The sequence below is a fragment of the Aulostomus chinensis genome, chromosome 13 (genome assembly GCF_037954235.1).
Source record: "Aulostomus chinensis isolate RoL2024-O1b breed Wild chromosome 13, RoL_Achi_v1.0, whole genome shotgun sequence".
Taxonomy (NCBI): Eukaryota; Metazoa; Chordata; class Actinopteri; order Syngnathiformes; family Aulostomidae; genus Aulostomus; species Aulostomus chinensis.
Window position 1 is genome coordinate 4,443,357 of NC_141332.1, and position 9,117 is coordinate 4,452,473.

Consider the following 9,117-nt stretch of genomic DNA (forward strand, 5'->3'; position numbering starts at 1 on the left):
GATCACTCCAGTCGCAACTCCTGTGTTCTTCTGTGCTCCAGTGGTTCCTCCCACTTCTGTCCATCCACCGCTGCCTGCCAGCTCTGCTGGAAGAAGCTCCCCTGCACTCTGCCCTCACCTCCGCTGGCTCCTCCTACAATTGTCACCCTCTGCTTCTGCCTCCCTTTCTGTCTTCTGGTGTTCTCTGGTCATCCCTGCCTTCTCCACCACAGAACCCTGCACTCCAGGCCCCAAACCATACCTTCACCTGTGTCCTCAATGGATTTTCCCAAATATTCTCCCCCCTGGCTCGGCGTCACCTGTGACAGAATCCCTCTGAATGGTCAAAGAGAACACTCATTTTAATTACACCCAAGCAGGGACATGGCTCAGCTGGGTTCTTTGGCTCCTGTAATAGAAAAAAAAATCAATGCTCATGATTACACTTTTATAATTGCTTTGTAATGTTCACATTAACACCACGTTCTGTGTTAGCAACCTCCAGGGAATGTATTGAAGGTAAGCCTATTGAGATTAATAGTCTTGCTGTCCATGGGACGAAGAAACAAATGCATCAATAATGTTACAAACAAAAGATAATTAGGGTCATACATAGACAGGAACAAATGGAGAACACAAGAACAAGTTCCTTTCAAGTGCCCCCTCTCCCCTGATATTAATTATTTCTGCAAGTGACTTAAAAATCATCGATCACGTCTTTAGATTGTTCGCCTATGCTGATGACATGGCCTCAGTACGCCTGTCACAGGAGAAACAAAACAAAACAAAAACCTTCAAATATGGTTTGTCATGACTCAGTTACAAATATGTGTGGATAAGAAAGAAGAAATAAACACAGCGGGTAAAATAAGTATTGAACACCTCATCAATTTTTTTTGTAACTATATTTCTGAAGCTGCTACTGACATTTCACCAGATGTTGTAACAACCAATGCAACCCACACATGCAAAGAACTCAAAGCTTAGATGTCCATAAACTAAGTTACGTGTAACAAAAAGGAAACATCTGGTGAAAATTTCATGTATCGCACCTTTAGAAATATATTTGCTGAGAAAAATGGTGGCATGTTCAATATTTCTTTTGCTGTATCCTCCTCAAACAGAGCCAGTTTCAGTCGATGGCCAGGTTTTAAAGCACCTTGGCACACTTCTGGATTCCTTTTGAGCTTCTCTGAGGACACAGAGTGAATTTTCAGTGAAACTCTTATCTCCTCAGGAAAGTGAGCAGACTTGATGTGAGTCAGCAGATCTTGTGTACAAAACTATTGCTGAGAGTGTTGCAACTTTTCACCTTCGTGTCTGGTATGGTCACCTTCTGTAAACTGAAGATCTAAGTATAAACTCTCCAGCATCTACAGCACGACCAGTAAAACTGATGGTAAACCTCAGAAGTCCTTGACTCAAGTATCTTGGAGGATATCTCCCATCTCTTTTCAGCTTGTTTGAGTCCCAGGAAGGTACCCTGGAGTTCATTTTGACAGCTATTTTATGTATTCAAGAGATCCTTCATCACAAGGGCCATCAGTATTCTTAACTCACAGAGTGACTGGTAGTTCTAAGCCACAGATATGAAATGTTTTAATGTCTAATGGGACCCTGTCCAGGGTTTTCTGTCGAGGTGCCGTTTGTCTGTTTTCAATTGTTTCGGGTGTTTGGTCCACCTTGGTGGACGGTAAAGTTCTGTTCTATTCTTCCATCCATTTTCTTCTGCTTATTCCTGTTGGGGGTCGCGGGGGGCTGGAGCCTATCCCAGCAGCTATGGGCGAGAGGCAGGGTTCACCCTGGACAGGTCACCAGTCCATCACACCAGTCCATCGCAGGCTAAGAGTAAGAGTCATTCAGGAATTTGAATTAAGCAACTATAGCTGTTTTTCGACACAACGTCAGACGTACATTAGTTATATATTTGTGCATCAGAACATGAGCAAAGTGCACTGAAGTAGTAAAACCTCCCTTTAAGTCACATAAATTGTCCATTGGCTCTCCCAGCCACGCCTACGGTCAATTTAGAGTATCAATCAGCCTCGTCCCCAATTGCCAGAGAGAACCCACACAGGAACAGGGAGAACATGCAGACTCCACACAGAAAGACCCTGTGCCGGAGGCAGGACTCCAACCTGGAACCTTCTTGCTGTGAGGCGACAGTGCTGACCACTGCACCACCGTTCCGCCTTCTATTCTATTCTATTCTATTCTATTCTATTCAGAGTACAATGGTGGGTATTATATTCACTCCTCAAAATTAATTTTGAACCTTTCGAGGATGTGTTCTGACACTCATTATCAGTAAAATCCAGAATAGGGAGACCTAACAGGGATACAACTCTTATTCTTACCTGAAAAGTAAAACAGTTAATTGAAGGAAAAAAGAAAGCTCCAACTGCAATGTTTCTTTTTAATGTGTGAGATGTCCTGAAGAGCTGCTGTCCTGGTTAAGGCTCCGAGGCAGGGAAGAGCTGGGTCTTGTCCTCTCTGGGCTCATTCAGACGATGCTGTAGTGAGTCCATCTGCAGATGCTGAGCTAAACTACTACTGTTTACTTAGCACTGTGGACCAGTTTGTTCTTTTTTCTGCTTAAGCAACTTTTGACGTTGCGATCCCTTCACCCCGGCACTTAGACTGGTTCCCTGCTGCTGCCTTCCCGTCATGATTTGACACTGACAGATGAGACCAGGCAGCAGCAGGATTGTAAATGAGATTACAGCCGAGACGCAGCAGTGTTTTCTCTTCAGTCCTTCATTAATGTTTGAGTTAGATGAACCATGAAAGCCCTCCTCTGGACTTGTGGCCAGGCCAGCTTGTCCAGCCGTCTCACCTGCCTCTGTGTGTTATCAGCTTCTCAGTCATCTGTGAAAGAAGTGCTCAACAAATAAAGATTGATGGAAACTCTTCAAGCCAGCTAGTTTTTGTTTTATTAGCTCAGAAGTTGTGGGGTTTTTTTTCTGTTTCGAATGGAAAAGACCTTCACGAAGAGAGAGGAAGGTACAGGAAGTGTCGCGTTGGGGGTAAGGGATTATATAAGCCAGTGAGAGCGATGAGGAGGAGTGGTGAAGAGCATCAACTGGATGACTGATGGATATTTGCTGGGGGAGGAACTGGGAGAGAGACAACGGATGGATCAGGGAATCTCCCTTTGACAGCTGTATGTGTTTGTGTTTGTGTTTGTGTGAGAGTGTGTGTGTGTGTGTGTGTGGTGGGGGGGTTAAAGTTAATGTTCAGTGTTCGGGTTTGAATACGAAAGGAAGTACCGCAGCTGAGTTTAGGCAGGACTTGCTTCTAACATCTCTAAAGCAAAGTACATATGCTGAACAATCTCTGTTACCTTTATTTTTGTACCAGATCACTTAAAATGTAGCAAGTAAACAAGGAAGTTGGTAATATTTGTGTACAATGCCTCTACCTCTGTAAAAAATCGTAGTCCTTCTTCCAACACTGATTGTCACCAGGTGCAGTGTAACATCTGGTTCGGACTTTGCAGTAAAGTCAACACCGCCGTGTTCGCTCAGACTACATCCACACTAGCAAGCTTCCAGTTAAGATTTGAGCCTGCACCACGTCAGTCCACGCCAGAGCTTCAGCGCCTGTGTCTGCAGTAACACATCTCAAAACCTAATGACCTTGCATGTACACTGGGTGGTGTGTGATGGTGTGAGCAGGAAGAAGGGTTTCTACATTGTGATTGCTGACGAAAGGACTCCAGAGGAAAAGTCAGACCAGTGTTTGGCAGACTTGAATGTTCTGACTGGTGACAAACATGCTGACATAGCAGCATAGTCACCTGAGAGTTTTCCTCATGAAATCATTGAGATGCAACTTCGGTGGAAAATTTCAATTTTCTGAAAAAAAACAAGGAATTCTATATCTATTCTGGTGAATATTTTCCTTTCACCCCCTCCCGGGCTCTACTATCCCTTCTCCTGAGCTGAGTAGGACGATCCAGTCGGCCAGCCAGTATTTCTGTCTTGTCAGTTGTAATCTGCTGCTCTCGTTGTACAGTCATCTGAAGGATGCTCTCCAGTGAAGCCTCTAACAGGCAGTTGTAATCAAGTCTCGGGATGAGATCCTTCTAAGTAACGTATTGTCTGCAAACACGGGGGGATGCAGCATACGCTTGACACTGGATAAGTTATACGTGCGCATGTAGATCCATGGATCCCCAGCTGGGAGGCACTCAGAGGGCATTTAGAGCAGCTAATCTCATCAAGATGATGGGTTTGATTGTAACTTTGGAGTTGATTCAGATTCATGAACAAGTCTCTTGGCTCTTGTCTAGTGTGTTTACTCCAGCCTGGAGTTCCGCTCACACACAGTTGGATCCTGAGACATGAGCTCCACCACTTCCCTCCCCCTCTGTCTCACTCGGGTTGAACTCTTGCTCTCTTTTGTGCTTCATTCTTAATTCTTATTTTCTTTTTGTTTTGCCTTTGCATTTCTTGTCTGCGTGAGGGACAGCTTGGCGAGTGAGTCCTGTACCCCTGGTTCAGCGGCTTCATTCATGCTGAGTTTCATGTTGCTGTGTTTTATTCATACAGTTCTTTGTTTGTTTCAAACTTTAGAGATTAACATTTCCAATTTATCTTGTTGCAACTGGCAGCATGAGAGCATCACCACACAGGACAAGAGTGTTAGCTAAAGATGGACCTCCAGCCTCCAGGTAGAGAAGCAGGGGTAGTCACACAGCTTTCTTGTTCAGTAACTCAAAAGCAACATTTAGTTTGGACACAAGTTTGAAAAATGTCCACTGCACTGGTTTTTAGTTCAATACCATTCCCTTCTGCCATCAGTTCACACCGTCAGTGTGGCTCGTTTCCCTCGTCTCCAAACTGTGTGTTCGCATGGGTTGGAGCACTGGAGGCCTGCATGCTGTCCTGTCAAGTTTTTATTTTTTTAAGGTTCACTTAAACTCCTAACTCCTAACCTTGGCCCACCCTAGGGCCCCTCACCCTGGCCCACCTTAGATCCTACTAATACCAGCCAATCCAAGTTCCTCCTAACCCTGACCCACCTTAGGTCCTTCTAACCTCGGCCCACCCTAGGTCTTCTTAATTCCAGCCCACCCAAGGTCCTCTTAACCCTGGCCCTCACTAGGTCCTCCTAACTTTGGCCAACCCTAGGTCCTCCTGACCTTGGCCCACCCTAGGTCCACCTAATTCTAGCCCACGCTAGGTCTTCTTAACCCTGGCCCACACTAGGTCCTCCTGACCTTGGCCCGCCCCAAGTCCTCCTAATCTTGGCCCACCCTAGGTCCTCTTAACCTTGGCCCACACTAGGTCCTCCTAACCTTGGCCCACACTAGGTCCTCCTAACCTTGGCCCACACTAGGTCCTCCTAATTCCAGCCCACCTAAGGTCCTCCTAACCTTGGCCCACATTAGGTCCTCCTAACCGTGGCCCACCCTAGGTCCTCCTAATTCCAGCCCACCTAAGGTCCTCCTAACCCTGGCCCACACTAGGTCCTCCTAACCGTGGCCCACCCTAGGTCCTCCTAATTCCAGCCCACCTAAGGTCCTCCTAACCCTGGCCCACACTAGGTCCTCCTAACCTTGGCCCACCCTAAGTCCTCCTAATCTTGGCCCACCCTAGGTCCTCTTAACCTTGGCCCACTCTAGGTCAACCTAATTCTAGACCACCCTAGGTCCTCCTAACCGTGGCCCACCTGTGCTCCAGAGTATAAACAGCCCACACGTCCTGCAACAGACCGGCAGTGCAGGGCAGCTTCATCACCTCCTCATCCTCAGACAGACTGGCTCTCAGGTCTGGTTCCCTCTTGTGCTCCTCACTGGGAGATTATGGTGGCTTTGTGTTGTTTGTTCCATTCATCAAGAAATGGATGCAAATCAAGCTGTGAGTGAAAGAATCTCTGCGCAGCAATCATCACCTTCATCACACAGCGTGGCGAGCTCAAATTGCTTCCTCTGTAGGACTAATCCATCAAGGAGGGTGCACATAAACCTCTTTATAATCACAGTGTTTTTGGATCGCATCAGATGCGCTGGCCACCATGACAAACATCACTGCGCTCATGCTGATGATCACTCTTCTCTGGCTGTGAGCTTGTTCTTCATGAATTAGGCCACAGTACATCAAGACAGCAGTAAAATGGATTTAATTTGCATGTGTGTGATTGTTACAAACTCACATGGTGTGTGATCTTCTGATTGGTTGGCCTTTGCGGTGATGCAGTGAGCTCGTGGAGATTGGATGTCTTTACTCAGAATTTACTGCCTCTGTGGCCTAAAATGACAAAAGAGCAATATCCTTAATTGGAGCTTTTGTTCTGCGTCAGGATCAGAAACGAGCGCTGTCACAAACCCATCCACTTGCTAATAAACAGCCTTGTCAGTCTCATTATGAAGCATCAGCAGCTGAAATCCAGTGTGTCTCGTAATGTCAGAGCCGTTGGTGGTTATTTGAATCAGCAAGGTGTAGCACCACCACAAGACCAAACACACTCATACCCACTCACGTCAGACCTGAGGACTCACATAAATGATCTTAGAGTCCAAATTGATGAGATCTGTTTATTAGAAAACTGGCTGAAGGCAGATAAAGAGAGCGAAATGGGAAACTTAAGTTGCTACACTTTTGATTCCATCCATCCATCCATCCATCCATCCATCCATCCATCTATTTTCTTCCACATATCCTGTTAAGGGTCACAGGGGGGTGGAGCCTATCCCAGCGGCTACGGGCGAGAGGCGGGGTTCACCCTGGACAGGTCACCAGTCCGTCACAGGGCCAACACACAGAGACAGACAACCATTGGCTCTCCCAGCCACGCCTACGGTCAATTTAGAGTCTGGATTAACCTGGTCCCTCTTGATGTCTTTGGACTGTGGAGGAAGCTGGAGTACCAGAGAGAACCCACACAGGAACAAGGAGAACATGGAGACTCCACCCAGAAAGACCCCGTGCTCCCACCAGGGCTCAAACCCGGAACCTTCTTGCTGTGAGGTGACGGTGCTGAACACTGCACCACCGTGCCGCCCACTTTTAATTCCATTTATGTTATTTTATTTTAGATGCACTTTTTCAAAAGCTCTGCTGTTGATTTATTTTTCCAAAGTAGCCTTTGATTTAAAAATCGTTCAAATGATAAAAGAACACTTGTTAGTGAATGATACTCTGACAATAAATTTTTTTGCATTGTTACTGAATTGTGGGCCTTCTGTATTGTCTTTGACAATCAGCTGGTGGAGGCTGATACAACAGTATACATGGTTCTGAATTATCTCAAAAGTTAGACATCATGAATGTCTGGATCTTTTCAGCAACTGGGCGGATCTCATTGAATATCTCTGTTGTAAACCTTTCCTAAGTTGTCTGGTCCGAACAGTGATGACGTTTTACCAGCTTCTGGCGAGAGGTCGGCTCAGGCTAAATCAAACCAGGCTGGGCACTCATCCAGTCACAGTGTAGAACCTGAAACACAGCTGCTCCTCGGGCGGTTTTGTTCATTCAGGATAGCTCTGCTCACTGTTACTAACGAAACTTGAGCTGTGTTCCTGATAGGGCAAAGGTCATGCAACAGGTCACACTGGTACTTAGAGCACCCTCTGCTCAGACACGCGTAAAACTAATGCAAGTATTCTGAGGAGCACCTTAGCAACAAAGTTCAAATGTGAGCTTCTCAACTAACATTTGACAGAATATTTTAACTTTGAATGAAACGTGACAACACATAACTTCTCTCTGCAGTTCGCTGTAGGCTCCATGTCCCCTCACACAAAAAGGACTGGATGGGTGGAAGATATTTTGGCTGCCCAGAACTTCTGGCTCGATCAAAGTGGTGGCTGGTGTAGAGAGAAGAAGGTAATAGTGATGTGACGGAAGGGAGGAGGAGGTCGTGGAGATGTGATAGAAGAGAGGAGGAGAAGGAGGTGACGTGACCCTCATGGAGATGGAGGAGAGGACACTCCACTCCTGGAGCAGCTGGTGGAAAGTGAAAATTATTCTAGCAAACTACTGTGTTTTAGAAGCTGTCACAAACTTCACGATTGTCACAGTTAATCTGGTTTCAGCAACATTAAAATCAGATGAGGGCATTGTTTGGATGTCTAAAGTCTGGACCACATGTCTGAGTTCTGTTCTGAGCTGTAATCTTCATGAGGACCCGTTATTGTCTTGTCACAATGATCATAATAAAATTAGCCGAATAAACGTCAAATCATGGTCTGTGAACACAAAGCTGAAGCTTCAGACCGCTGCCAACACATTCTGCTGCTTTTCTCTCTGCTTTCATACCCATCTGATGTCACAGACGATGAATGTAAAATGACCATCACAACTTGGCACTGCATTTCACTCATTTTGCATGAACTCTGTCTTCTTTAAAGAATATCATGACTTCCACACGTGGAAAAACACACGTCTGGCAACATGTTTCCAACTCGTGTCCACATGCTCAAGGCAAATTCAGAGACAATGCTCCTCAACAGGCTTCCATAAGTTGGCTAATCAGAAGGAAGGGAGGCGGGACTTAACAAAAGCTAAAAGAACTTGTTTCTGACAGGAGGGCAGGGACAGAGGAGTACCACGGTCAAATAGACTTTTGAATAGGGACAGGTGTGTATACCAGTGGCGGGCTGTGCAGTCATGTCCTCCTTAGTCCAACTTGAATAAATACCCCTCATAACACCCTAATTTATGACTACACGGCTCAAGATATCATATACAGAAGCACGCTTATGCACTACTGGGCGTTGCATCACTTTAATCATGTACAACACAGGCAATTTGAGGAGCATTTAAAAAAATCAATGCACCACACCAGAGCCCCGATGAGCTTTCACACCAGCTCAAATGTACCAAACTATCCACTGAAGCAGACCAGGGCTTGTTTTGAATGCCGGAGATGTCCGTTGAGAGTGTGAAGCAGTCCGTGCATGTGGAGCTGATGTATTGTTCACTGTAGATGACACAAGCGTTCCTAATAAAGTGGTAGTTGTGAATGGGGTTCTTCCACAACAGTAATAATACTCTAGAACAGGATAATAATGCTTGACTTAACTCAATTCCTACTCATAATGACATAACATCATTAGCCATGTACTAATTTAAAGTGGATGTTTAGCTGAATACTGCTGAAGGCCCTCACTGAGTTTAGTATTCTCCTCAG